This window comes from Engystomops pustulosus, chromosome 9 (genome assembly GCF_040894005.1).
Source record: "Engystomops pustulosus chromosome 9, aEngPut4.maternal, whole genome shotgun sequence".
Classification (NCBI taxonomy): domain Eukaryota; kingdom Metazoa; phylum Chordata; class Amphibia; order Anura; family Leptodactylidae; genus Engystomops; species Engystomops pustulosus.
Genome location: NC_092419.1, coordinates 29035055 through 29058719, shown reverse-complemented (window position 1 = coordinate 29058719; position 23665 = coordinate 29035055). Strand labels below are relative to the sequence as shown.

The 23665-nt window shown below is 41.6% G+C and overlaps 52 non-coding genes across 52 annotated transcripts in view; 34 read left to right on the top strand and 18 right to left on the bottom strand.

Annotated features, from left to right (window-relative positions):
- TRNAL-CAA (transfer RNA leucine (anticodon CAA)) overlaps window positions 1-48 on the top strand; it is a 110-nt gene extending 62 nt beyond the window's left edge. Inside the window, exon 2 of the tRNA in view lies at window positions 3-48. This is a non-coding gene — a tRNA (tRNA-Leu). The remainder of the gene's footprint in view (window positions 1-2) is intronic.
- A 110-nt stretch (window positions 49-158) lies between these two features.
- Window positions 159-231, bottom strand: TRNAR-UCG (transfer RNA arginine (anticodon UCG)). Its single transcript has one exon. It is a non-coding gene; the product is annotated as a tRNA-Arg (tRNA).
- A 758-nt stretch (window positions 232-989) lies between these two features.
- On the top strand, window positions 990-1099 carry TRNAL-CAA (transfer RNA leucine (anticodon CAA)). Its single transcript has 2 exons — window positions 990-1027; window positions 1054-1099. It is a non-coding gene; the product is annotated as a tRNA-Leu (tRNA).
- A 110-nt stretch (window positions 1100-1209) lies between these two features.
- Window positions 1210-1282, bottom strand: TRNAR-UCG (transfer RNA arginine (anticodon UCG)). The gene has a single exon. It is a non-coding gene; the product is annotated as a tRNA-Arg (tRNA).
- A 750-nt stretch (window positions 1283-2032) lies between these two features.
- On the top strand, window positions 2033-2142 carry TRNAL-CAA (transfer RNA leucine (anticodon CAA)). Its single transcript has 2 exons — window positions 2033-2070; window positions 2097-2142. It is a non-coding gene; the product is annotated as a tRNA-Leu (tRNA).
- Window positions 2143-2252: 110 nt separating this feature from the next.
- Window positions 2253-2325, bottom strand: TRNAR-UCG (transfer RNA arginine (anticodon UCG)). Its single transcript has one exon. It is a non-coding gene; the product is annotated as a tRNA-Arg (tRNA).
- A 232-nt stretch (window positions 2326-2557) lies between these two features.
- Window positions 2558-2667, top strand: TRNAL-CAA (transfer RNA leucine (anticodon CAA)). Its single transcript has 2 exons — window positions 2558-2595; window positions 2622-2667. It is a non-coding gene; the product is annotated as a tRNA-Leu (tRNA).
- A 415-nt stretch (window positions 2668-3082) lies between these two features.
- On the top strand, window positions 3083-3192 carry TRNAL-CAA (transfer RNA leucine (anticodon CAA)). Its single transcript has 2 exons — window positions 3083-3120; window positions 3147-3192. It is a non-coding gene; the product is annotated as a tRNA-Leu (tRNA).
- A 110-nt stretch (window positions 3193-3302) lies between these two features.
- TRNAR-UCG (transfer RNA arginine (anticodon UCG)) lies at window positions 3303-3375 on the bottom strand. The gene has a single exon. It is a non-coding gene; the product is annotated as a tRNA-Arg (tRNA).
- A 241-nt stretch (window positions 3376-3616) lies between these two features.
- TRNAL-CAA (transfer RNA leucine (anticodon CAA)) lies at window positions 3617-3726 on the top strand. The gene is made up of 2 exons: window positions 3617-3654; window positions 3681-3726. It is a non-coding gene; the product is annotated as a tRNA-Leu (tRNA).
- Window positions 3727-4141: 415 nt separating this feature from the next.
- TRNAL-CAA (transfer RNA leucine (anticodon CAA)) lies at window positions 4142-4251 on the top strand. Its single transcript has 2 exons — window positions 4142-4179; window positions 4206-4251. It is a non-coding gene; the product is annotated as a tRNA-Leu (tRNA).
- Window positions 4252-4361: 110 nt separating this feature from the next.
- TRNAR-UCG (transfer RNA arginine (anticodon UCG)) lies at window positions 4362-4434 on the bottom strand. Its single transcript has one exon. It is a non-coding gene; the product is annotated as a tRNA-Arg (tRNA).
- A 241-nt stretch (window positions 4435-4675) lies between these two features.
- TRNAL-CAA (transfer RNA leucine (anticodon CAA)) lies at window positions 4676-4785 on the top strand. The gene is made up of 2 exons: window positions 4676-4713; window positions 4740-4785. It is a non-coding gene; the product is annotated as a tRNA-Leu (tRNA).
- Window positions 4786-5200: 415 nt separating this feature from the next.
- Window positions 5201-5310, top strand: TRNAL-CAA (transfer RNA leucine (anticodon CAA)). Its single transcript has 2 exons — window positions 5201-5238; window positions 5265-5310. It is a non-coding gene; the product is annotated as a tRNA-Leu (tRNA).
- A 635-nt stretch (window positions 5311-5945) lies between these two features.
- Window positions 5946-6018, bottom strand: TRNAR-UCG (transfer RNA arginine (anticodon UCG)). The gene has a single exon. It is a non-coding gene; the product is annotated as a tRNA-Arg (tRNA).
- Window positions 6019-6250: 232 nt separating this feature from the next.
- Window positions 6251-6360, top strand: TRNAL-CAA (transfer RNA leucine (anticodon CAA)). Its single transcript has 2 exons — window positions 6251-6288; window positions 6315-6360. It is a non-coding gene; the product is annotated as a tRNA-Leu (tRNA).
- A 1501-nt stretch (window positions 6361-7861) lies between these two features.
- TRNAL-CAA (transfer RNA leucine (anticodon CAA)) lies at window positions 7862-7971 on the top strand. The gene is made up of 2 exons: window positions 7862-7899; window positions 7926-7971. It is a non-coding gene; the product is annotated as a tRNA-Leu (tRNA).
- A 110-nt stretch (window positions 7972-8081) lies between these two features.
- TRNAR-UCG (transfer RNA arginine (anticodon UCG)) lies at window positions 8082-8154 on the bottom strand. The gene has a single exon. It is a non-coding gene; the product is annotated as a tRNA-Arg (tRNA).
- Window positions 8155-8386: 232 nt separating this feature from the next.
- On the top strand, window positions 8387-8496 carry TRNAL-CAA (transfer RNA leucine (anticodon CAA)). The gene is made up of 2 exons: window positions 8387-8424; window positions 8451-8496. It is a non-coding gene; the product is annotated as a tRNA-Leu (tRNA).
- Window positions 8497-8606: 110 nt separating this feature from the next.
- TRNAR-UCG (transfer RNA arginine (anticodon UCG)) lies at window positions 8607-8679 on the bottom strand. Its single transcript has one exon. It is a non-coding gene; the product is annotated as a tRNA-Arg (tRNA).
- A 232-nt stretch (window positions 8680-8911) lies between these two features.
- Window positions 8912-9021, top strand: TRNAL-CAA (transfer RNA leucine (anticodon CAA)). Its single transcript has 2 exons — window positions 8912-8949; window positions 8976-9021. It is a non-coding gene; the product is annotated as a tRNA-Leu (tRNA).
- Window positions 9022-9424: 403 nt separating this feature from the next.
- Window positions 9425-9534, top strand: TRNAL-CAA (transfer RNA leucine (anticodon CAA)). The gene is made up of 2 exons: window positions 9425-9462; window positions 9489-9534. It is a non-coding gene; the product is annotated as a tRNA-Leu (tRNA).
- A 415-nt stretch (window positions 9535-9949) lies between these two features.
- On the top strand, window positions 9950-10059 carry TRNAL-CAA (transfer RNA leucine (anticodon CAA)). Its single transcript has 2 exons — window positions 9950-9987; window positions 10014-10059. It is a non-coding gene; the product is annotated as a tRNA-Leu (tRNA).
- Window positions 10060-10474: 415 nt separating this feature from the next.
- TRNAL-CAA (transfer RNA leucine (anticodon CAA)) lies at window positions 10475-10584 on the top strand. The gene is made up of 2 exons: window positions 10475-10512; window positions 10539-10584. It is a non-coding gene; the product is annotated as a tRNA-Leu (tRNA).
- A 110-nt stretch (window positions 10585-10694) lies between these two features.
- TRNAR-UCG (transfer RNA arginine (anticodon UCG)) lies at window positions 10695-10767 on the bottom strand. Its single transcript has one exon. It is a non-coding gene; the product is annotated as a tRNA-Arg (tRNA).
- Window positions 10768-10999: 232 nt separating this feature from the next.
- Window positions 11000-11109, top strand: TRNAL-CAA (transfer RNA leucine (anticodon CAA)). The gene is made up of 2 exons: window positions 11000-11037; window positions 11064-11109. It is a non-coding gene; the product is annotated as a tRNA-Leu (tRNA).
- Window positions 11110-12049: 940 nt separating this feature from the next.
- On the top strand, window positions 12050-12159 carry TRNAL-CAA (transfer RNA leucine (anticodon CAA)). Its single transcript has 2 exons — window positions 12050-12087; window positions 12114-12159. It is a non-coding gene; the product is annotated as a tRNA-Leu (tRNA).
- A 415-nt stretch (window positions 12160-12574) lies between these two features.
- Window positions 12575-12684, top strand: TRNAL-CAA (transfer RNA leucine (anticodon CAA)). The gene is made up of 2 exons: window positions 12575-12612; window positions 12639-12684. It is a non-coding gene; the product is annotated as a tRNA-Leu (tRNA).
- Window positions 12685-13099: 415 nt separating this feature from the next.
- On the top strand, window positions 13100-13209 carry TRNAL-CAA (transfer RNA leucine (anticodon CAA)). The gene is made up of 2 exons: window positions 13100-13137; window positions 13164-13209. It is a non-coding gene; the product is annotated as a tRNA-Leu (tRNA).
- Window positions 13210-13624: 415 nt separating this feature from the next.
- On the top strand, window positions 13625-13734 carry TRNAL-CAA (transfer RNA leucine (anticodon CAA)). The gene is made up of 2 exons: window positions 13625-13662; window positions 13689-13734. It is a non-coding gene; the product is annotated as a tRNA-Leu (tRNA).
- A 110-nt stretch (window positions 13735-13844) lies between these two features.
- TRNAR-UCG (transfer RNA arginine (anticodon UCG)) lies at window positions 13845-13917 on the bottom strand. Its single transcript has one exon. It is a non-coding gene; the product is annotated as a tRNA-Arg (tRNA).
- A 232-nt stretch (window positions 13918-14149) lies between these two features.
- TRNAL-CAA (transfer RNA leucine (anticodon CAA)) lies at window positions 14150-14259 on the top strand. Its single transcript has 2 exons — window positions 14150-14187; window positions 14214-14259. It is a non-coding gene; the product is annotated as a tRNA-Leu (tRNA).
- Window positions 14260-14957: 698 nt separating this feature from the next.
- Window positions 14958-15067, top strand: TRNAL-CAA (transfer RNA leucine (anticodon CAA)). The gene is made up of 2 exons: window positions 14958-14995; window positions 15022-15067. It is a non-coding gene; the product is annotated as a tRNA-Leu (tRNA).
- A 415-nt stretch (window positions 15068-15482) lies between these two features.
- Window positions 15483-15592, top strand: TRNAL-CAA (transfer RNA leucine (anticodon CAA)). The gene is made up of 2 exons: window positions 15483-15520; window positions 15547-15592. It is a non-coding gene; the product is annotated as a tRNA-Leu (tRNA).
- A 415-nt stretch (window positions 15593-16007) lies between these two features.
- TRNAL-CAA (transfer RNA leucine (anticodon CAA)) lies at window positions 16008-16117 on the top strand. Its single transcript has 2 exons — window positions 16008-16045; window positions 16072-16117. It is a non-coding gene; the product is annotated as a tRNA-Leu (tRNA).
- Window positions 16118-16532: 415 nt separating this feature from the next.
- TRNAL-CAA (transfer RNA leucine (anticodon CAA)) lies at window positions 16533-16642 on the top strand. Its single transcript has 2 exons — window positions 16533-16570; window positions 16597-16642. It is a non-coding gene; the product is annotated as a tRNA-Leu (tRNA).
- Window positions 16643-17057: 415 nt separating this feature from the next.
- Window positions 17058-17167, top strand: TRNAL-CAA (transfer RNA leucine (anticodon CAA)). The gene is made up of 2 exons: window positions 17058-17095; window positions 17122-17167. It is a non-coding gene; the product is annotated as a tRNA-Leu (tRNA).
- A 110-nt stretch (window positions 17168-17277) lies between these two features.
- Window positions 17278-17350, bottom strand: TRNAR-UCG (transfer RNA arginine (anticodon UCG)). The gene has a single exon. It is a non-coding gene; the product is annotated as a tRNA-Arg (tRNA).
- Window positions 17351-17582: 232 nt separating this feature from the next.
- TRNAL-CAA (transfer RNA leucine (anticodon CAA)) lies at window positions 17583-17692 on the top strand. Its single transcript has 2 exons — window positions 17583-17620; window positions 17647-17692. It is a non-coding gene; the product is annotated as a tRNA-Leu (tRNA).
- A 110-nt stretch (window positions 17693-17802) lies between these two features.
- Window positions 17803-17875, bottom strand: TRNAR-UCG (transfer RNA arginine (anticodon UCG)). Its single transcript has one exon. It is a non-coding gene; the product is annotated as a tRNA-Arg (tRNA).
- A 232-nt stretch (window positions 17876-18107) lies between these two features.
- On the top strand, window positions 18108-18217 carry TRNAL-CAA (transfer RNA leucine (anticodon CAA)). Its single transcript has 2 exons — window positions 18108-18145; window positions 18172-18217. It is a non-coding gene; the product is annotated as a tRNA-Leu (tRNA).
- Window positions 18218-18632: 415 nt separating this feature from the next.
- On the top strand, window positions 18633-18742 carry TRNAL-CAA (transfer RNA leucine (anticodon CAA)). The gene is made up of 2 exons: window positions 18633-18670; window positions 18697-18742. It is a non-coding gene; the product is annotated as a tRNA-Leu (tRNA).
- A 415-nt stretch (window positions 18743-19157) lies between these two features.
- On the top strand, window positions 19158-19267 carry TRNAL-CAA (transfer RNA leucine (anticodon CAA)). The gene is made up of 2 exons: window positions 19158-19195; window positions 19222-19267. It is a non-coding gene; the product is annotated as a tRNA-Leu (tRNA).
- A 110-nt stretch (window positions 19268-19377) lies between these two features.
- Window positions 19378-19450, bottom strand: TRNAR-UCG (transfer RNA arginine (anticodon UCG)). The gene has a single exon. It is a non-coding gene; the product is annotated as a tRNA-Arg (tRNA).
- Window positions 19451-20206: 756 nt separating this feature from the next.
- TRNAL-CAA (transfer RNA leucine (anticodon CAA)) lies at window positions 20207-20316 on the top strand. The gene is made up of 2 exons: window positions 20207-20244; window positions 20271-20316. It is a non-coding gene; the product is annotated as a tRNA-Leu (tRNA).
- Window positions 20317-20426: 110 nt separating this feature from the next.
- On the bottom strand, window positions 20427-20499 carry TRNAR-UCG (transfer RNA arginine (anticodon UCG)). Its single transcript has one exon. It is a non-coding gene; the product is annotated as a tRNA-Arg (tRNA).
- Window positions 20500-20731: 232 nt separating this feature from the next.
- On the top strand, window positions 20732-20841 carry TRNAL-CAA (transfer RNA leucine (anticodon CAA)). Its single transcript has 2 exons — window positions 20732-20769; window positions 20796-20841. It is a non-coding gene; the product is annotated as a tRNA-Leu (tRNA).
- A 635-nt stretch (window positions 20842-21476) lies between these two features.
- Window positions 21477-21549, bottom strand: TRNAR-UCG (transfer RNA arginine (anticodon UCG)). The gene has a single exon. It is a non-coding gene; the product is annotated as a tRNA-Arg (tRNA).
- Window positions 21550-22001: 452 nt separating this feature from the next.
- Window positions 22002-22074, bottom strand: TRNAR-UCG (transfer RNA arginine (anticodon UCG)). Its single transcript has one exon. It is a non-coding gene; the product is annotated as a tRNA-Arg (tRNA).
- A 232-nt stretch (window positions 22075-22306) lies between these two features.
- Window positions 22307-22416, top strand: TRNAL-CAA (transfer RNA leucine (anticodon CAA)). The gene is made up of 2 exons: window positions 22307-22344; window positions 22371-22416. It is a non-coding gene; the product is annotated as a tRNA-Leu (tRNA).
- A 109-nt stretch (window positions 22417-22525) lies between these two features.
- On the bottom strand, window positions 22526-22598 carry TRNAR-UCG (transfer RNA arginine (anticodon UCG)). Its single transcript has one exon. It is a non-coding gene; the product is annotated as a tRNA-Arg (tRNA).
- A 973-nt stretch (window positions 22599-23571) lies between these two features.
- On the bottom strand, window positions 23572-23644 carry TRNAR-UCG (transfer RNA arginine (anticodon UCG)). The gene has a single exon. It is a non-coding gene; the product is annotated as a tRNA-Arg (tRNA).
- Window positions 23645-23665: the final 21 nt, after the last annotated feature.

Genomic DNA, 23665 nt, shown 5'->3' with positions numbered 1-23665 from the left:
TGTTCTGGTCTCCAAATGGAGGCGTGGGTTCAAATCCCACTTCTGACAGCAAGTTTTTGGCAAAGCAAGCTTTCTTACATGAGTCAATGTAAACGCTAACTTATACTCGTGTAATCAAATTCAAAAGATAGCACTTAGACAGCTCTCTATTAACTCATCGACTACGAAGGGACTCGAACCCTCAATCTTCTGATCCGAAGTCAGACGCCTTATCCATTAGGCCACGCGGTCCTTACAGTATGTTCTGTGGACTTTACGTTGAAACAGGAAATACTGTTGTGTCTTTGGTTTCATTTGAGGTAAAAGACAAAACAAAACTTTCTTTCTAGTATACATCAACAAATACAGTAGACCTACATGACATTCCAGATTTCTCTGTACTTTTTTCACATATTGCACATAACGCCTGACCATACGGTAAACCACACGGCTAAGGAATGGACTAAAATGTCTTTGCCAGTATGTCAGAATGGCCGAGTGGTCTAAGGCGCCAGACTCAAGAGCAAATTCTTCCCCCAACATGGGTGTTCTGGTCTACAAACGGAGGCATGGGTTCAAATCCCACTTCTGACAGTAAGGTTTTGGCAAAGCAAGCTTTCTTACATGAGTCAATGTAAACGCTAACTTATACTCGTGTAATCAAATTCAAAAGATAGCACTTAGGCAGCGCTCTATTAACTCATCAACCACGAAGGGACTCGAATCCCTCAATCTTCTGATCCGAAGTCAGACGCCTTATCCATTAGGCCACGCGGTCCTTACAGTATGTTCTGTGGTCTTTACGTTGAAACAGGAAATACTGTTGTGTCTTTGGTTTCATTTGAGGTAAAAGACAAAACAAAACTTTCTTTCTAGTATACATCAACAAATACAGTAGACCTACATGACATTCCAGATTTCTCTGTACTTTTTTCACATATTGCACATAACGCCTGACCATACGGTAAACCACACGGCTAAGGAATGGACTAAAATGTCTTTGCCAGTATGTCAGAATGGCCGAGTGGTCTAAGGCGCCAGACTCAAGAGCAAATTCTTCCCCCAACATGGGTGTTCTGGTCTCCAAATGGAGGCGTGGGTTCAAATCCCACTTCTGACAGCAAGTTTTTGGCAAAGCAAGCTTTCTTACATGAGTCAATGTAAACGCTAACTTATACTCGTGTAATCAAATTCAAAAGATAGCACTTAGACAGCTCTCTGTTAACTCATCGACCACGAAGGGACTCGAACCCTCAATCTTCTGATCCGAAGTCAGACGCCTTATCCATTAGGCCACGCGGTCCTGATGGTAGGCTCTGTGGACTTTACGTTGAAACAGGAAATACTGTTGTGTCTTTGGTTTCATTTGAGGTAAAAGACAAAACAAAACTTTCTTTCTAGTATACATCAACAAATACAGTAGACCTACATGACATTCCAGATTTCTCTGTAATTTTTTCACATATTGCACATAACGCCTGACCATACGGTAAACCACACGGCTAAGGAATGGACTAAAATGTCTTTGCCAGTATGTCAGAATGGCCGAGTGGTCTAAGGCGCCAGAATCAAGAGCAAATTCTTCCCCCAACATGGGTGTTCTGGTCTCCAAATGGAGGTGTGGGTTCAAATCCCACTTCTGACTGCAAGTTTTTGGCAAAGCAAGCTTTCTTACATGAGTCAATGTAAACGCTAACTTATACTCGTGTAATCAAATTCAAAAGATAGCACTTAGGCAGCGCTCTATTAACTCATCGACCACAAAGGGACTCGAATCCCTCAATCTTCTGATCCGAAGTCAGACGCCTTATCCATTAGGCCACGCGGTCCTTACAGTATGTTCTGTGGTCTTTACGTTGAAACAGGAAATACTGTTGTGTCTTTGGTTTCATTTGAGGTAAAAGACAAAACAAAACTTTCTTTCTAGTATACATCAACAAATACAGTAGACCTACATGACATTCCAGATTTCTCTGTACTTTTTTCACATATTGCACATAACGCCTGACCATACGGTAAACCACACGGCTAAGGAATGGACTAAAATGTCTTTGCCAGTATGGCCGAGTGGTCTAAGGCGCCAGACTCAAGAGCAAATTCTTCCCCCAACATGGGTGTTCTGGTCTCCAAATGGAGGCGTGGGTTCAAATCCCACTTCTGACAGCAAGTTTTTGGCAAAGCAAGCTTTCTTACATGAGTCAATGTAAACGCTAACTTATACTCGTGTAATCAAATTCAAAAGATAGCACTTAGACAACTCTCTATTAACTCATCGACCACGAAGGGACTCGAACCCTCAATCTTCTGATCCGAAGTCAGACGCCTTATCCATTAGGCCACACGGTCCTGACGGTAGGCTCTGTGGACTTTACGTTGAAACAGGAAATACTATTGTGTCTTTGGTTTCATTTGAGGTAAAAGACAAAACAAAACTTTCTTTCTAGTATACATCAACAAATACAGTAGACCTACATGACATTCCAGATTTCTCTGTAATTTTTTCACATATTGCACATAACGCCTGACCATACGGTAAACCACACGGCTAAGGAATGGACTAAAATGTCTTTGCCAGTATGTCAGAATGGCCGAGTGGTCTAAGGCGCCAGACTCAAGAGCAAATTCTTCCCCCAACATGGGTGTTCTGGTCTCCAAATGGAGGCGTGGGTTCAAATCCCACTTCTGACAGCAAGTTTTTGGCAAAGCAAGCTTTCTTACATGAGTCAATGTAAACGCTAACTTATACTCGTGTAATCAAATTCAAAAGATAGCACTTAGGCAGTGCTCTATTAACTCATCGACCACGAAGGGACTCGACCCCTCAATCTTCTGATCCAAACTCAGACGCCTTATCCATTAGGCCACGCGGTCCTGACGGTAGGCTCTGTGGACTTTACGTTGAAACAGGAAATACTTTTGTGTCTTTGGTTTCATTTGAGGTAAAAGACAAAACAAAACTTTCTTTCTAGTATACATCAACAAATACAGTAGACCTACATGACATTCCAGATTTCTCTGTAATTTTTTCACATATTGCACATAACGCCTGACCATACGGTAAACCACACGGCTAAGGAATGGACTAAAATGTCTTTGCCAGTATGTCAGAATGGCCGAGTGGTCTAAGGCGCCAGACTCAAGAGCAAATTCTTACCCCAACATGGGTGTTCTGGTCTCCAAATGGAGGCGTGGGTTCAAATCCCACTTCTGACAGCAAGTTTTTGGCAAAGCAAGCTTTCTTACATGAGTCAATGTAAACGCTAACTTATACTTGTGTAATCAAATTCAAAAGATAGCACTTAGACTGCGCTCTATTAACTCATCGACCACGAAGGGACTCGAACCCTCAATCTTCTGATCCGAAGTCAGACGCCTTATCCATTAGGCCACGCGGTCCTGATGGTAGGCTCTTTGGACTTTACGTTGAAACAGGAAATACTGTTGTGTCTTTGGTTTCATTTGAGGAAAGAGACAAAACAAAACTTTCTTTCTAGTATACATCAACAAATACAGTAGACCTACATGACATTCCAGATTTCTCTGTAATTTTTTCACATATTGCACATAACGCCTGACCATACGGTAAACCACACGGCTAAGGAATGGACTAAAATGTATACATACATATAAAATGTATGTCAGAATGGCCGAGTGGTCTAAGGCGCCAGACTCAAGAGCAAATTCTTCCCCCAACATGGGTGTTCTGGTCTCCAAATGGAGGCGTGGGTTCAAATCCCACTTCTGACAGCTAGCTTTTGGCAAAGCAAGCTTTCTTACATGAGTCAATGTAAACGCTAACTTATACTCATGTAATCAAATTAAAAAAATAGCACTTAGACTGCACTCTATTAACTCATCGACCACAAAGGGACTCGAACCCTCAATCTTCTGATCCGAAGTCAGACGTCTTTTCCATTAAGCCACGCGGTCCTGACGGTAGGCACTGTGGACTTTACGTTGAAACAGGAAATACTGTTGTGTCTTTGGTTTCATTTGAGGTAAAAGACAAAACAAAACTTTCTTTCTAGTATACATCAACAAATACAGTAGACCTACATGACATTCCAGATTTCTCTGTAATTTTTTCACATATTGCACATAACGCCTGACCATACGGTAAACCACACGGCTAAGGAATGGACTAAAATGTCTTTGCCAGTATGTCAGAATGGCCGAGTGGTCTAAGGCGCCAGACTCAAGAGCAAATTCTTCCCCCAACATGGGTGTTCTGGTCTCCCAATGGAGGTGTGGGTTCAAATCCCACTTCTGACAGCAAGTTTTTGGCAAAGCAAGCTTTCTTACATGAGTCAATGTAAACGCTAACTTATACTCATGTAATCAAATTCAAAAGATAGCACTTAGACTGCGCTCTATTAACTCATCAACCACGAAGGGACTCGAACCCTCAATCTTCTGATCCGAAGTCAGACGCCTTATCCATTAGGCCACGCGGTCCTGATGGTAGGCTCTGTGGACTTTACGTTGAAACAGGAAATACTGTTGTGTCTTTGGTTTCATTTGAGGTAAAAGACAAAACAAAACTTTCTTTCTAGTATACATCAACAAATACAGTACACCTACATGACATTCCAGATTTCTCTGTAATTTTTTCACATATTGCACATAACGCCTGACCATACGGTAAACCACATGGCTAAGGAATGGACTAAAATGTATACATACATATAAAATGTATGTCAGAATGGCCGAGTGGTCTAAGGCGCCAGACTCAAGAGCAAATTCTTCCCCCAACATGGGTGTTCTGGTCTCCAAATGGAGGCGTGGGTTCAAATCCCACTTCTGACAGCTAGCTTTTGGCAAAGCAAGCTTTCTTACATGAGTCAATGTAAACGCTATTTTATACTCATGTAATCAAATTAAAAAAATAGCACTTAGACTGCACTCTATTAACTCATAGACCACAAAGGGACTCGAACCCTCAATCTTCTGATCCGAAGTCAAACGTCTTTTCCATTAAGCCACGCGGTCCTGACGGTAGGCACTGTGGACTTTACGTTGAAACAGGAAATACTGTTGTGTCTTTGGTTTCATTTGAGGTAAAAGACAAAACAAAACCTTCTTTCTAGTATACATCAACAAATACAGTAGACCTACATGACATTCCAGATTTCTCTGTAATTTTTTCACATATTGCACATAACGCCTGACCATACGGTAAACCACACGGCTAAGGAATGGACTAAAATGTCTTTGCCAGTATGTCAGAATGGCCGAGTGGTCTAAGGCGCCAGACTCAAGAGCAAATTCTTCCCCCAACATGGGTGTTCTGGTCTCCAAATGGAGGCGTGGGTTCAAATCCCACTTCTGACAGCAAGTTTTTGGCAAAGCAAGCTTTCTTACATGAGTCAAAGTAAACGCTAACTTATACTCGTGTAATCAAATTAAAAAAATAGCACTTAGACTGCACTCTATTAACTCATCGACCACGAAGGGACTCGACCCCTCAATCTTCTGATCCGAAGTCAGACGCCTTATCCATTAGGCCACGCGGTCCTGATGGTAGGCTCTGTGGACTTTACCTTGAAACAGGAAATACTATTGTGTCATTGGTTTCATTTGAGGTAAAAGACAAAAAAAAACTTTCTTTCTAGTATACATCAACAAATACAGTAGACCTACATGACATTCCAGAATTCTCTGTAATTTTTTCACATATTGCACATAACGCCTGACCATACGGTAAACCACACGGCTAAGGAATGGACTAAAATTTCTTTGCCAGTATGTCAGAATGCCCAAGTGGTCTAAGGAGCCAGACTCAAGAGCAAATTCTTCCCCCAACATGGGTGTTCTGGTCTCCAAATGGAGGCGTGGGTTCAAATCCCACTTCTGACAGCAAGTTTTTGGCAAAGCAAGCTTTCTTACATGAGTCAATGTAAACGCTAACTTATACTCGTGTAATCAAAGTAAAAAGATAGCACTTAGACAGCTCTCTATTAACTCATCGACCACGAAGGGACTCGAACCCTCAATCTTCTGATCCGAAGTCAGACGCCTTATCCATTAGGCCACGCGGACCTGATGGTAGGCTCTGTGGACTTTACGTTGAAACAGGAAATACAGTTGTGTCTTTGGTTTCATTTGAGGTAAAAGACAAAACAAAACTTTCTTTCTAGTATACATCAACAAATACAGTAGACCTACATGACATTCCAGATTTCTCTGTAATTTTTTCACATATTGCACATAACGCCTGACCATACGGTAAACCACACGGCTAAGGAATGGACTAAAATGTCTTTGCCAGTATGTCAGAATGGCCGAGTGGTCTAAGGCGCCAGACTCAAGAGCAAATTCTTCCCCCAACATGGGTTTTCTGGTCTCCAAATGGAGGCGTGGGTTCAAATCCCACTTCTGACCGATAGTTTTTGGCAAAGCAAGCTTTCTTACATGAGTCAATGTAAACGCTAACTTATACTCGTTTAATCAAAGTAAAAAGATAGCACTTAGACAACACTCTATTAACTCATCTACCACAAAGGGACTCGAACCCTCAATCTTCTGATCCGAAGTCAGACTCCTTATCCATTAGGCCACGCGGTCCTTATAGTATGTTCCGTGGACTTTACGTTGAAACAGGAAATACTGTTGTGTCTTTGGTTTCATTTGAGGTAAAAGACAAAACAAAACTTTCTTTCTAGTATACATCAACAAATACAGTAGACCTACATGACATTCCAGATTTCTCTGTACTTTTTTCACATATTGCACATAACGCCTGACCATACGGTAAACCACACGGCTAAGGAATGGACTAAAATGTCTTTGCCAGTATGTCAGAATGGCCGAGTGGTCTAAGGCGCCTTATCCATTAGGCCACGCGATCCTGATGGTAGGCTCTGTGGACTTTACGTTGAAACAGGAAATACTGTTGTGTCTTTGGTTTCATTTGAGGTAAAAAACAAAACTTTCTTTCTAGTATACATCAACAAATACAGTAGACCTACATGACATTCCAGATTTCTCTGTAATTTTTTCACATATTGCACATAACGCCTGACCATACGGTAAACCACACGGCTAAGGAATGGACTAAAATGTCTTTGCCAGTATGTCAGAATGGCCGAGTGGTCTAAGGCGCCTTATCCATTAGGCCACGCGGTCCTGATGGTAGGCTCTGTGGACTTTACGTTGAAACAGGAAATACTGTTGTGTCTTTGGTTTCATTTGAGGTAAAAGACAAAACAAAACTTTCTTTCTAGTATACATCAACAAATACAGTAGACCTACATGACATTCCAGATTTCTCTGTAATTTTTTCACATATTGCACATAACGCCTGACCATACGGTAAACCACACGGCTAAGGAATGGACTAAAATGTTTTTGCCAGTATGTCAGAATGGCCGAGTGGTCTAAGGCGCCAGACTCAAGAGCAAATTCTTCCCCCAACATGGGTGTGCTGGTCTCCAAATGGAGGCGTGGGTTCAAATCCCACTTCTGACAGCTAGCTTTTGGCAAAGCAGGCTTTCTTACATGAGTCAATGTAAACGCTAACTTATACTCATGTAATCAAATTAAAAAAATAGCACTTAGACTGCACTCTATTAACTCATCGACCAGAAAGGGACTCGAACCCTCAATCTTCTGATCCGAAGTCAGACGTCTTTTCCATTAAGCCACGCGGTCCTGACGGTAGGCTCTGTGGACTTTACGTTGAAACAGGAAATACTGTTGTGTCTTTGGTTTCATTTGAGGTAAAAGACAAAACAAAACTTTCTTTCTAGTATACATCAACAAATACAGTAGACCTACATGACATTCCAGATTTCTCTGTAATTTTTTCACATATTGCACATAACGCCTGACCATACGGTAAACCACACGGCTAAGGAATGGACTAAAATGTCTTTGCCAGTATGTCAGAATGGCCGAGTGGTCTAAGGTGCCAGACTCAAGAGCAAATTCTTCCCCCAACATGGGTGTTCTGGTCTCCAAATGGAGGCGTGGGTTCAAATCCCACTTCTGACAGCAAGTTTTTGGCAAAGCAAGCTTTCTTACATGAGTCAAAGTAAACGCTAACTTATACTCGTGTAATCAAATTAAAAAAATAGCACTTAGACTGCACTCTATTACCTCATCGACCACGAAGGGACTCGAACCCTCAATCTTCTGATCCGAAGTCAGACGCCTTATCCATTAGGCCACGTGGTCCTGATGGTAGGCTCTGTGGACTTTACGTTGAAACAGGAAATACTATTGTGTCATTGGTTTCATTTGAGGTAAAAGACAAAAAAAAACTTTCTTTCTAGTATACATCAACAAATACAGTAGACCTACATGACATTCCAGATTTCTCTGTAATTTTTTCCCATATTGCACATAACGCCTGACCATAAGGTAAACCACACGGCTAAGGAATGGACTAAAATGTCTTTGCCAGTATGTCAGAATGGCCGAGTGGTCTAAGGCGCCAGACTCAAGAGCAAATTCTTCCCCCAACATGGGTGTTCTCGTCTCCAAATGGAGGCGTGGGTTCAAATCCCACTTCTGACAGCAAGTTTTTGGCAAAGCAAGCTTTCTTACATGAGTCAATGTAAACGCTAACTTATACTCGTGTAATCAAAGTAAAAAGATAGCACTTAGACAGCTCTCTATTAACTCATCGACCACGAAGGGACTCGAACCCTCAATCTTCTGATCCGAAGTCAGACGCCTTATCCATTAGGCCACGCGGTCCTGATGGTAGGCTCTGTGGACTTTACGTTGAAACAGGAAATACAGTTGTTTCTTTGGTTTCATTTGAGGTAAAAGACAAAACAAAACTTTCTTTCTAGTATACATCAACAAATACAGTAGACCTACATGACATTCCAGATTTCTCTGTAATTTTTTCACATATTGCACATAACGCCTGACCATACGGTAAACCACACGGCTAAGGAATGGACTAAAATGTCTTTGCCAGTATGTCAGAATGGCCGAGTGGTCTAAGGCGCCGGACTCAAGAGCAAATTCTTCCCCCAACATGGGTGTTCTGGTCTCCAAATGGAGGCGTGGGTTCAAATCCCACTTCTGACAGATAGTTTTTGAAAAAGCAAGCTTTCTTACATGAGTCAATGTAAACGCTAGCTTATACTCGTTTAATCAAAGTAAAAAGATAGCACTTAGACAACACTCTATTAACTCATCGACCACGAAGGGACTCGAACCCTCAATCTTCTGATCCGAAGTCAGACTCCTTATCCATTAGGTCACGCGGTCCTTATAGTATGTTCCGTGGACTTTACGTTGAAACAGGAAATACTGTTGTGTCTTTGGTTTCATTTGAGGTAAAAGACAAAACAAAACTTTCTTTCTAGTATACATCAACAAATACAGTAGACCTACATGACATTCCAGATTTCTCTGTAATTTTTTCACATATTGCACATAACGCCTGACCACACGGCTAAAGAATGGACTAAAATGTCTTTGCCAGTATGTCAGAATGGCCGAGTGGTCTAAGGCGCCAGACTCAAGAGCAAATTCTTCCCCCAACATGGGTGTTCTGGTCTCCAAATGGAGGCGTGGGTTCAAATCCCACTTCTGACAGCAAGTTTTTGGCAAAGCAAGCTTTCTTACATGAGTCAATGTAAACGCTAACTTATACTCGTGTAATCAAATTAAAAAAATAGCACTTAGACTGCACTCTATTAATTCATCGACCACAAAGGGACTCGAACCCTCAATCTTCTGATACGAAGTCAGACGCCTTATCCATTAAGCCACGCGGTCCTGATAATAGGCTCTGTGGACTTTACGTTGAAACAGGAAATACTATTGTGTCTTTGGTTTCATTTGAGGTAAAAGACAAAACAAAACTTTCTTTCTAGTATACATCAACAAATACAGTAGACCTACATGACATTCCAGATTTCTCTGTAATTTTTTCACATATTGCACATAACGCCTGACCATACGGTAAACCACACGGCTAAGGAATGGACTAAAATGTCTTTGCCAGTATGTCAGAATGGCCGAGTGGTCTAAGGCGCCAGACTCAAGAGCAAATTCTTCCCCCAACATGGGTGTTCTGGTCTCCAAATGGAGGTGTGGGTTCAAATCCCACTTCTGACAGCAAGTTTTTGGCAAAGCAAGCTTTCTTACATGAGTCAATGTAAACGCTAACTTATACTTGTGTAATCAAATTCAAAAGATAGCACTTAGGCAGCGCTCTATTAACTCATCGACCACGAAGGGACTCGAAACCTCAATCTTCTGATCCGAAGTCAGATGCCTTATCCATTAGGGCACGCGGTCCTTATAGTATGTTCTGTAGACTTTACGTTGAAACAGGAAATACTGTTGTGTCTTTGGTTTCATTTGAGGTAAAAGACAAAACAAAACTTTCTTTCTAGTATACATCAACAAATACAGTAGACCTACATGACATTCCAGATTTCTCTGTAATTTTTTCACATATTGCACATAACGCCTGACCATACAGTAAACCACACGGCTAAGGAATGGACTAAAATGTCTTTGCCAGTATGTCAGAATGGCCGAGTGGTCTAAGGCGCCAGACTCAAGAGCAAATTCTTCCCCCAACATGGGTGTTCTGGTCTCCAAATGGAGGCGTGGGTTCAAATCCCACTTCTGACAGCAAGTTTTTGGCAAAGCAAGCTTTCTTACATGAGTCAATGTAAACGCTAACTTATACTCGTGTAATCAAATTCAAAAGATAGCACTTAGACAGCTCTCTATTAACTCATCGACCACGAAGGGACTCGAACCCTCAATCTTCTGATCCGAAGTCAGACGCCTTATCCATTAGGCCACGCGGTCCTGACGGTAGGCTCTGTGGACTTTACGTTGAAACAGGAAATACTATTGTGTCTTTGGTTTCATTTGAGGTAAAAGACAAAACAAAACTTTCTTTCTAGTATACATCAACAAATACAGTAGACCTACATGACATTCCAGATTTCTCTGTAATTTTTTCACATATTGCACATAACGCCTGACCATACGGTAAACCACACGGCTAAGGAATGGACTAAAATGTCTTTGCCAGTATGTCAGAATGGCCGAGTGGTCTAAGGCGCCAGACTCAAGAGCAAATTCTTCCCCCAACATGGGTGTTCTGGTCTCCAAATGGAGGGGTGGGTTCAAATCCCACTTCTGACAGCTAGCTTTTGGCAAAGCAAGCTTTCTTACATGAGTCAATGTAAACGCTAACTTATACTCGTGTAATCAAATTAAAAAAATAGCACTTAGACTGCACTCTCTTAACTCATCGACCACGAAGGGACTCGAACCCTCAATCTTCTGATCCGAAGTCAGACGCCTTATCTATTAAGCCACGCGGTCCTGATAATAGGCTTTGTGGACTTTACGTTGAAACAGGAAATACTATTGTGTCTTTGGTTTCATTTGAGGTAAAAGACAAAACAAAACTTTCTTTCTAGTATACATCAACAAATACAGTAAACCTACATGACATTCCAGATTTCTCTGTAATTTTTTCACATATTGCACATAACGCCTGACCATACGGTAAACCACACGGCTAAGGAATGGACTAAAAGATTGTTGCCAGTATGTCAGAATGGCCGAGTGGTCTAAGGCGCCAGCCTCAAGAGCAAATTCTTCCCCCAACATGGGTGTTCTGGTCTCCAAATGGAGGCGTGGGTTCAAATCCTACTTCTGAAAGGTAGCTTTTGGCAAAGCAAGCTTTCTTACATGAGTCAATGTAAACGCTAACTTATACTCGTGTAATCAAATTAAAAAAATAGCACTTAGACTGCAGTCTATTAACTCAACGACCACGAAGGGACTCGCACCCTCAATCTTCTCATCCGAAGTCAGACGCCTTATCCATTAGGCCACGCGGTCCTTATAGTATGTTCCGTGGACTTTACGTTGAAACAGGAAATACTGTTGTGTCTTTGGTTTCATTTGAGGTTAAAGACAAAACAAAACTTTCTTTCTAGTATACATCAACAAATACAGTAGACCTACATGACATTCCAGATTTCTCTGTAATTTTTTCACATATTGCGCATAACGCCTGACCATACGGTAAACCACACGGCTAAGGAATGGACTAAAATGTCTTTGCCCGTAAGTCAGAATGGCTGAGTGGTCTAAGGCGCCAGACTCAAGAGCAAATTCTTCCCCCAACATGGGTGTTCTGGTCTCCAAAAGGAGGCGTGGGTTCAAATCCCACTTCTGACAGCTAGCTTTTAGCAAAGCAAGCTTTCTTACATGAGTCAATGTAAACGCTAACTTATACTCGTGTAATCAAATTAAAAAAATAGCACTTAGACTGCACTCTATTAATTCATCGACCACAAAGGGACTCGAACCCTCAATCTTCTGATACGAAGTCAGACGCCTTATCCATTAAGCCACGCGGTCCTGATAATAGGCTCTGTGGACTTTACGTTGAAACAGGAAATACTATTGTGTCTTTGGTTTCATTTGAGGTAAAAGACAAAACAAAACTTTCTTTCTAGTATACATCAACAAATACAGTAGACCTACATGACATTCCAGATTTCTCTGTAATTTTTTCACATATTGCACATAACGCCTGACCATACGGTAAACCACACGGCTAAGGAATGGACTAAAATGTCTTTGCCAGTATGTCAGAATGGCCGAGTGGTCTAAGGCGCCAGACTCAAGAGCAAATTCTTCCCCCAACATGGGTGTTCTGGTCTCCAAATGGAGGCGTGGGTTCAAATCCCACTTCTGACAGCAAGTTTTTGGCAAAGCAAGCTTTCTTACATGAGTCAATGTGAACGCTAACTTATACTTGTGTAATCAAATTCAAAAGATAGCACTTAGACAGCTCTCTATTAATTCATCGACCACGAAGAGACTTGAACCCTCAATCTTCTGATCCGAAGTCAGACGCCTTATCCATTAGGCCACGCGATCCTGATGGTAGGCTCTGTGGACTTTACGTTGAAACAGGAAATACTGTTGTGTCTTTGGTTTCATTTGAGGTAAAAGACAAAACAAAACTTTCTTTCTAGTATACATCAACAAATACAGTAGACCTACATGACATTCCAGACTTCTCTGTAATTTTTTCACATATTGCACATAACGCCTGACCATACGGTAAACAACACGGCTAAGGAATGGACTAAAATGTCTTTGCTAGTATGTCAGAATGGCCGAGTGGTCTAAGGCGCCAGATTCAAGAGCAAATTCTTCCCCCAACATGGGTGTTCTGGTCTCCAAATGGAGACGTGGGTTCAAATCCCACTTCTGACAGCAAGTTTTTGGCAAAGCAAGCTTTCTTACATGAGTCAATATAAACGCTAATTTATACTCGTGTAATCAAATTCAAAAGATAAAACTTAGAAAGCTCTCTATTATCTCATCGACCACGAAAGAACTCGCACCCTCAATCTTCTGATCCGAAGTCAGACGCCTTATCCATTAGGCCACGCGGTCCTGACGGTAGGCTCTGTGGACTTTACGTTGAAACAGGAAATACTATTGTGTCTTTGGTTTCATTTGAGGTAAAAGACAAAACAAAACTTTCTTTCTAGTATACATCAACAAATACAGTAGACCTACATGACATTCCAGATTTCTCTGTAATTTTTTCACATATTGCACATAACGCCTGACCATACGGTAAACCACACGGCTAAGGAATGGACTAAAATGTCTTTGCCAGTATGTCAGAATGGCCGAGTGGTCTAAGGCGCCAGACTCAAGAGCAAATTCTTCCCCCAACATGGGTGTTCTGGTCTCCAAATGGAGGCGTGGGTTCAAATCCCACTTCTGACAGCAAGTTTTTGGCAAAGCAAGCTTTCTTACATGAGTCAATGTAAACGCTAACTTATACTCGTGTAATCAAATTCAAAAGATAGCACTTAGACAGCTCTCTATTAACTCATCGACCACGAAGGGACTCGAACCCTCAATCTTCTGATCCGAAGTCAGACGCCTTATCCTTTGGGCCACGCGGTCCGGATGGTGGGCTCTGTGGACTTTACGTTGAAACAGGAAATACTGTTGTGTCTTTGGTTTCATTTGAGGTAAAAGACAAAACAAAACTTTCTTTCTAGTATACATCAACAAATACAGTAGACCTACATGACATTCCAGATTTCTCTGTAATTTTTTCACATATTGCACATAACGCCTGACCATACGGTAAACCACACGGCTAAGGAATGGACTAAAATGTCTTTGCCAGTATGTCAGAATGGCCGAGTGGTCTAAGGCGCCGGACTCAAGAGCAAATTCTTCCCCCAACATGGGTGTTCTGGTCTCCAAATGGAGGCGTGGGTTCAAATCCCACTTCTGACAGATAGTTTTTGAAAAAGCAAGCTTTCTTACATGAGTCAATGTAAACGCTAACTTATACTCGTTTAATCAAAGTAAAAAGATAGCACTTAGACAACACTCTATTAACTCATCTACCATGAAGGGACTCGAACCCTCAATCTTCTGATCCGAAGTCAGACTCCTTATCCATTAGGCCACGCGGTCCTTATAGTATGTTCCGTGGACTTTACGTTGAAACAGGAAATACTGTTGTGTCTTTGGTTTCATTTGAGGTAAAAGACAAAACAAAACTTTCTTTCTAGTATACATCAACAAATACAGTAGACCTACATGACATTCCAGATTTCTCTGTACTTTTTTCACATATTGCACATAACGCCTGACCATACGGTAAACCACACGGCTAAGGAATGGACTAAAATGTCTTTGCCAGTATGTCAGAATGGCCGAGTGGTCTAAGGCGCCTTATCCATTAGGCCACGCGGTCCTGATGGTAGGCTCTGTGGACTTTACGTTGAAACAGGAAATACTGTTGTGTCTTTGGTTTCATTTGAGGTAAAAGACAAAACAAAACTTTCTTTCTAGTATACATCAACAAATACAGTAGACCTACATGACATTCCAGATTTCTCTGTAATTTTTTCACATATTGCACATAACGCCTGACCATACGGTAAACCACACGTCTAAAGAATGGACTAAAATGTCTTTGCCAGTATGTCAGAATGGCCGAGTGGTCTAAGGCGCCAGACTCAAGAGCAAATTCTTCCCCCAACATGGGTGTTCTGGTCTCCAAATGGAGGCGTGGGTTCAAATCCCACTTCTGACAGCAAGTTTTTGGCAAAGCAAGCTTTCTTACATGAGTCAATGTAAACGCTAACGTATACTCGTTTAATCAAAGTAAAAAGATAGCACTTAGACAACACTCTATTAACTTAACAACCACGAAGGGACTCGAACCCTCAATCTTCTAATCCGAAGTCAGACGCCTTATCCATTAGGCCACGCGGTCCCTACAGTGCGTTCCGTGGACTTTACGTTGAAACAGGAAATACTGTTGTGTCTTTGGTTTCATTTGAGGTAAAAGACAAAACAAAACTTTCTTTCTAGTATACATCAACAAATACAGTAGACCTACATGACATTCCAGATTTCTCTGTAATTTTTTCACATATTGCACATAACGCCTGACCATACGGTAAACCACACGGCTAAGGAATGGACTAAAATGTCTTTGCCAGTATGTCAGAATGGCCGAGTGGTCTAAGGCGCCAGACTCAAGAGCAAATTCTTCCCCCAACATGGGTGTTCTGGTCTCCATATGGAGGCGTGGGTTCAAATCCCACTTCTGACAGATAGTTTTTGGCAAAGCAAGCTTTCTTACATGAGTCAATGTAAACGCTAACTTATACTCATTTAATCAAATTAAAAAAATAGCACTTAGACTGCACTCTATTAATTCATCGACCACAAAGGGACTCGAACCCTCAATCTTCTGATACGAAGTCAGACGCCTTATCCATTAAGCCACGCGGTCCTGATAATAGGCTCTGTGGACTTTACGTTGAAACAGGAAATACTATTGTGTCTTTGGTTTCATTTGAGGTAAAAGACAAAACAAAACTTTCTTTCTAGTATACATCAACAAATACAGTAGACCTACATGACATTCCAGATTTCTCTGTAATTTTTTCACATATTGCACATAACGCCTGACCATACGGTAAACCACACGGCTAAGGAATGGACTAAAATGTCTTTGCCAGTATGTCAGAATGGCCGAGTGGTCTAAGGCGCCAGACTCAAGAGCAAATTCTTCCCCCAACATGGGTGTTCTGGTCTCCAAATGGAGGTGTGGGTTCAAATCCCACTTCTGACAGCAAGTTTTTGGCAAAGCAAGCTTTCTTACATGAGTCAATGTAAACGCTAACTTATACTTGTGTAATCAAATTCAAAAGATAGCACTTAGGCAGCGCTCTATTAACTCATCGACCACGAAGGGACTCGAACCCTCAATCTTCTGATCCGAAGTCAGATGCCTTATCCATTAGGGCACGCGGTCCTTATAGTATGTTCTGTAGACTTTATGTTGAAACAGGAAATACTATTGTGTCTTTGGTTTCATTTGAGGTAAAAGACAAAACAAAACTTTCTTTCTAGTATACATCAACAAATACAGTAGACCTACATGACATTCCAGATTTCTCTGTACTTTTTTCACATATTGCACAAAACGCCTGACCATACGGTAAACCACACGGCTAAGGAATGGACTAAAATGTCTTTGCCAGTATGTCAGAATGGCCGAGTGGTCTAAGGCGCCAGACTCAAGAGCAAGTTCTTCCCCCAACATGGGTGTTCTGGTCTCCAAATGGAGGCGTGGGTTCAAATCCCACTTCTGACAGCAAGTTTTTGGCAAAGCAAGCTTTCTTACATGAGTCAATGTAAACGCTAACTTATACTCGTGTAAACAAATTCAAAAGATAGCACTTAGACAGCTCTCTATTAATTCATCGACCACGAAGAGACTCGAACCCTCAATCTTCTGATCCGAAGTCAGACGCCTTATCCATTAGGCCACACGGTCCTGACGGTAGGCTCTGTGGACTTTACGTTGAAACAGGAAATACTATTGTGTCTTTGGTTTCATTTGAGGTAAAAGACAAAACAAAACTTTCTTTCTAGTATACATCAACAAATACAGTAGACCTACATGACATTCCAGATTTCTCTGTAATTTTTTCACATATTGCACATAACGCCTGACCATACAGTAAACCACACGGCTAAGGAATGGACTAAAATGTCTTTGCCAGTATGTCAGAATGGCCGAGTGGTCTAAGGCGCCAGACTCAAGAGCAAATTCTTCCCCCAACATGGGTGTTCTGGTCTCCAAATGGAGGCGTGGGTTCAAATCCCACTTCTGACAGCAAGTTTTTGGCAAAGCAAGCTTTCTTACATGAGTCAATGTAAACGCTAACTTATACTCGTGTAATCAAATTCAAAAGATAGCACTTAGACAGCCCTCTATTAACTCATCGACCACGAAGGGACTCGAACCCTCAATCTTCTGATCCGAAGTCAGACGCCTTATCCATTAGGCCACGCGGTCCTGACGGTAGGCTCTGTGGACTTTACGTTGAAACAGGAAATACTATTGTGTCTTTGGTTTCATTTGAGGTAAAAGACAAAACAAAACTTTCTTTCTAGTATACATCAACAAATACAGTAGACCTACATGACATTCCAGATTTCTCTGTAATTTTTTCACATATTGCACATAACGCCTGACCATACGGTAAACCACACGGCTAAGGAATGGACTAAAATCTCTTTGCCAGTATGTCAGAATGGCCGAGTGGTCTAAGGCGCCAGACTCAAGAGCAAATTCTTCCCCCAACATGGGTGTTCTGGTCTCCAAATGGAGGCGTGGGTTCAAATCCCACTTCTGACAGCAAGTTTTTGGCAAAGCAAGCTTTCTTACATGAGTCAATGTGAACGCTAACTTATACTTGTGTAATCAAATTCAAAAGATAGCACTTAGGCAGCGCTCTATTAACTCATCGACCACGAAGGGACTCGAACCCTCAATCTTCTGATCCGAAGTCAGACGCCTTATCCATTAGGCCACGCGGTCCTTACAGTATGTTCTGTGGACTTTACGTTGAAACAGGAAATACTGTTGTGTCTTTGGTTTCATTTGAGGTAAAAGACAAAACAAAACTTTCTTTCTAGTATACATCAACAAATACAGTAGACCTACATGACATTCCAGATTTCTCTGTACTTTTTTCACATATTGCACAAAACGCCTGACCATACGGTAAACCACACGGCTAAGGAATGGACTAAAATGTCTTTGCCAGTATGTCAGAATGGCCGAGTGGTCTAAGGCGCCAGACTCAAGAGCAAATTCTTCCCCCAACTTCGGTGTTCTGGTCTCCAAATGGAGGCGTGGGTTCAAATCCCACTTCTGACAGCAAGTTTTTGGCAAAGCAAGCTTTCTTACATGAGTCAATGTAAACGCTAACTTATACTCGTGTAATCAAATTCAAAAGATAGCACTTAGACAGCTCTCTATTAATTCATCGACCACGAAGAGACTTGAACCCTCAATCTTCTGATCCGAAGTCAGACGCCTTATCCATTAGGCCACTCGGTCCTGACGGTAGGCTCTGTGGACTTTACGTTGAAACAGGAAATACTATTGTGTCTTTGGTTTCATTTGAGGTAAAAGACAAAACAAAACTTTCTTTCTAGTATACATCAACAAATACAGTAGACCTACATGACATTCCAGATTTCTCTGTAATTTTTTCACATATTGCACATAACGCCTGACCATACGGTAAACCACACGGCTAAGGAATGGACTAAAATGTCTTTGCCAGTATGTCAGAATGGCCGAGTGGTCTAAGGCGCCAGACTCAAGAGCAAATTCTTCCCCCAACATGGGTGTTCTGGTCTCCAAATGGAGGCGTGGGTTCAAATCCCACTTCTGACAGATAGCTTTTGGCAAAGCAAGCTTTCTTACATGAGTCAATGTGAACGCTAACTTATACTTGTTAAATCAAAGTCAAAAGATAGCACTTAGACAACACTCTATTAACTCATCGACCACGAAGGGACTCGCACCCTCAATCTTCTGATCCGAAGTCAGACGCCTTATCCATTAGGCCACGCGGTCCTCATGGCAGGCTCTGTGGACTTTACGTTGAAACAGGAAATACTATTGTGTCTTTGGTTTCATTTGAGGTAAAAGACAAAACAAAACTTTCTTTCTAGTATACATCAACAAATACAGTAGACCTACATGACATTCCAGATTTCTCTGTAATTTTTTCACATATTGCACATAACGCCTGACCATACGGTAAACCACACGGCTAAGGAATGGACTAAAATGTCTTTGCCAGTATGTCAGAATGGCCGAGTGGTCTAAGGCGCCAGACTCAAGAGCAAATTCTTCCCCCAACATGGGTGTTCTGGTCTCCAAATGGAGGCGTGGGTTCAAATCCCACTTCTGACAGATAGTTTTTGGCAAAGCAAGCTTTCTTACATAAGTCAATGTAAACGCTAACTTATACTCGTTTAATCAAAGTAAAAAGATAGCACTTAGACAACACTCTATTAACTCATCGACCACGAAGGGATTCGAACCCTCAATCTTCTGATCCGAAGTCAGACGCCTTATCCATTAGGCCACGTGGTCCTTACAGTATGTTCCGTGGACTTTACGTTGAAACAGGAAATACTGTTGTGTCTTTGGTTTCATTTGAGGTAAAAGACAAACAAATATTTCTTTCTAGTATACATCAACAAATACAGTAGACCTACATGACATTCCAGATATCTCTGTAATTTTTTCACATAATGCACATAACGCCTGACCATACGGTAAACCACACGGCTAAGGAATGGACTAAAATGTCTTTGCCAGTATGTCAGAATGGCAGAATGGTCTAAGGCGCCAGATTCAAGAGCAAATTCTTCCCCCAACATGGGTGTTCTGGTCTCCAAATGGAGGCGTGGGTTCAAATCCCACTTCTGACAGCTAGCTTTTGGCAAAGCAAGCTTTCTTACATGAGTCATTGTAAACGCTAACTTATACTTGTGTAATCAAATTTAAAAAATAGCACTTAGACTGCACTCTATTAACTCATCGACCACGAAGGGACTCGAACCATCAATCTTCTGATCCGAAGTCAGACGCCTTATCCATTAGGCCACGCGGTCCTGATGGTAGGCTCTGTGGACTTTACGTTGAAACAGGAAATACTATTGTGTCTTTGGTTTCATTTGAGGTAAAAGACAAAACAAAACTTTCTTTCTAGTATACATCAACAAATACAGTAGACCTACATGACATTCCAGATTTCTCTGTAATTTTTTCACATATTGCACATAACGCCTGACCATACGGTAAACCACACGGCTAAGGAATGGACTAAAATGTCTTTGCCAGTATGTCAGAATGGCCGAGTGGTCTAAGGCGCCAGACTCAAGAGCAAATTCTTCCCCCAACATGGGTGTTCTGGTCTCCAAATGGAGGCGTGGGTTCAAATCCCACTTCTGACATATAGTTTTTGGCAAAGCAAGCTTTCTTACATGAGTCAATGTAAACGCTAACTTATACTCGTGTAATCAAATTCAAAAGATAGCACTTAGACAGCTCTCTATTAACTCATCGACCACGAAGGGACTCGAACCCTCAATATTCTGATCCGAAGTCAGACGCCTTATCCATTAAGCCACGCGGTCCTTACAGTATGTTCTGTGGACTTTACGTTGAAACAGGAAATACTGTTGTGTCTTTGGTTTCATTTGAGGTAAAAGACAAAACAAAACTTTCTTTCTAGTATACATCAACAAATACAGTAGACCTACATGACATTCCAGATTTCTCTGTAATTTTTTCCCATATTGCACATAACGCCTGACCATACGGTAAACCACACGGCTAAGGAATGGACTAAAATGTCTGTGCCAGTATGTCAGAATGGCCGAGTGGTCTAAGGCGCCAGACTCAAGAGCAAATTCTTCCCCCAACATGGGTGTTTTGGTCTCCAAATGGAGGCGTGGGTTCAAATCCCACTTCTGACAGATAGTTTTTGGCAAAGCAAGCTTTCTTACATGAGTCAATGTAAACGCTAACTTATACGCGTGTAATCAAATTCAAAAGATAGCACTTAGACAGCTCTCTATTAACTCATCGACCACGAAGGGACTCGAACCCTCAATCTTCTAATCCGAAGTCAGACGCCTTATCCATTAGGCCACGCGGTTCTTACAGTATGTTCTGTGGACTTTACGTTGAAACAGGAAATACTGTTGTGTCTTTGGTTTCATTTGAGGTAAAAGACAAAACAAAACTTTCTTTCTAGTATACATCAACAAATACAGTAGACCTACATGACATTCCAGATTTCTCTGTAATTTTTTCACATATTGCACATAACGCCTGACCATACGGTAAACCACACGGCTAAGGAATGGACTAAAATGTCTTTGCCAGTATGTCAGAATGGCCGAGTGGTCTAAGGCGCCAGGCTCAAGAGCAAATTCTTTCCCCAACATAGGTGTTCTGGTCTCCAAATGGAGGCGTGCGTTCAAATCCCACTTCTGACAGCAAGTTTTTGGCAAAGCAAGCTTTCTTACATGAGTCATTGTAAACGCTAACTTATACTCGTGTAATCCATTTAAAAAAATAGCACTTAGACTGCACTCTATTAACTCATCGACCACAAAGGGACTCGAACCCTCAATCTTCTGATCCGAAGTCAGACGCCTTATCCATTAGGCCACGCGGTCCTTACAGTATGTTCTGTGGACTTTACGTTGAAACAGGAAATACTGTTGTGTCTTTGGTTTCATTTGAGGTAAAAGACAAAACAAAACTTTCTTTCTAGTATACATCAACAAATACAGTAGACCTACATGACATTCCAGATTTCTCTGTAATTTTTTCACATATTGCACATAACGCCTGACCATACGGTAAACCACACGGCTAAGGAATGGACTAAAATGTCTTTGCCAGTATGTCAGAATGGCCGAGTGGTCTAAGGCGCCAGACTCAAGAGCAAATTCTTCCCCCAACATGGGTGTTCTGGTCTCCAAATGGAGGTGTGGGTTCAAATCCCACTTCTGAAAGCAAGTTTTTGGCAAAGCAAGCTTTCTTACAAGAGTCAATGTAAACGCTAACTTATACTCGTGTAATCAAATTCAAAAGATAGCACTTAGACAGCTCTCTATTAACTCATCGACCACAAAGGGACTCGAACCCTCAATCTCCTGATCCGAAGTCAGACGCCTTATCCATTAGGCCACGCAGTCCTTACAGTATGTACCGTGGACTTTACGTTGAAACAGGAAATACTGTTGTGTCTTTGGTTTCATTTGAGGTAAAAGACAAAACAAAACTTTCTTTCTAGTATACATCAACAAATACAGTAGACCTACATGACATTCCAGATTTCTCTGTAATTTTTTCACATATTGCACATAACGCCTGACCATACGATAAACCACACGGCTAAGGAATGGACTAAAATGTCTTTGCCAGTATGTCAGAATGGCCGAGTGGTCTAAGGCGCCAGACTCAAGAGCAAATTCTTCCCCCAACATGGGTGTTCTGGTCTCCAAATGGAGGCGTGGGTTCAAATCCCACTTCTGACAGATAGTTTTTGGCAAAGCAAGCTTTCTTACATGACTCAATGTAAACGCTAACTAATACTCGTTTAATCAAAGTAAAAAGGAGCACTTAGCCAACACTCTATTAACTCATCGACCACGAAGGGACTCGAACCCTCAATCTTCTGATCCGAAGTCAGACGCCTTATCCATTAGGCCACGCGGTCCTTACAGTATGCACCGTGGACTTTACGTTTAAACAGGAAATACTGTTGTGTCTTTGGTTTCATTTGAGGTAAAAGACAAAAAAAAACTTTCTTTCTAGTATACATCAACAAATACAGTAGACCTACATGACATTCCAGATTTCTCTGTAATTTTTTTCACATATTGCACATAACGCCTGACCATACGGTAAACCACACGGCTAAGGAATGGACTAAAATGTCTTTGCCAGTATGTCAGAATGGCCGAGTGGTCTAAGGCGCCAGACTCAAGAGCAAATTCTTCCCCCAACATGGGTGTTCTGGTCTCCAAATGGAGGTGTGGGTTCAAATCCCACTTATGACAGCAAGTTTTTGGCAAAGCAAGCTTTCTTACATGAGTCAATGTAAACGCTAACTTATAATCGTGTAATCAAATTAAAAAGATAGCACTTAGAAAGCGCTCTAATAACTCATCGACCACGAAGGGACTCGAACCCTCAATCTTCTAAACCGAAGTCAGACTCCTTATCCATTAGGCCACGCGGTCCTTACAGTATGTTATGTGGACTTTACGTTGAAACAGGAAATACTGTTGTGTCTTTGGTTTCATTTGAGGTAAAAGACAAAACTTTCTTTCTAGTATACATCAACAAATACAGTAGACCTACATGACATTCCAGATTTCTCTGTAATTTTTTCACATATTGCACATAACGCCTGACCATACGGTAAACCACACGGCTAAGGAATGGACTAAAATGTCTTTGCCAGTATGTCAGAGTGGCCGAGTGGTCAAAGGCGCCAGACTCAAGAGCAAATTCTTCCCCCAACATGGGTGTTCTGGTCTCCAAATGGAGGTGTGGGTTCAAATCCCACTTCTGAAAGCAAGTTTTTGGCAAAGCAAGCTTTCTTACATGAGTCAATGTAAACGCTAACTTATACTCGTGTAATCAAATTCAAAAGATAGCACTTAGACAACACTCTATTAACTCATCGACCACGAAGGGACTCGAACCCTCAATCTTCTGATCCGAAGTCAGACGCCTTATCCATTAGGCCACGCGGTCCTGATGGTAGGCTCTGTGGAC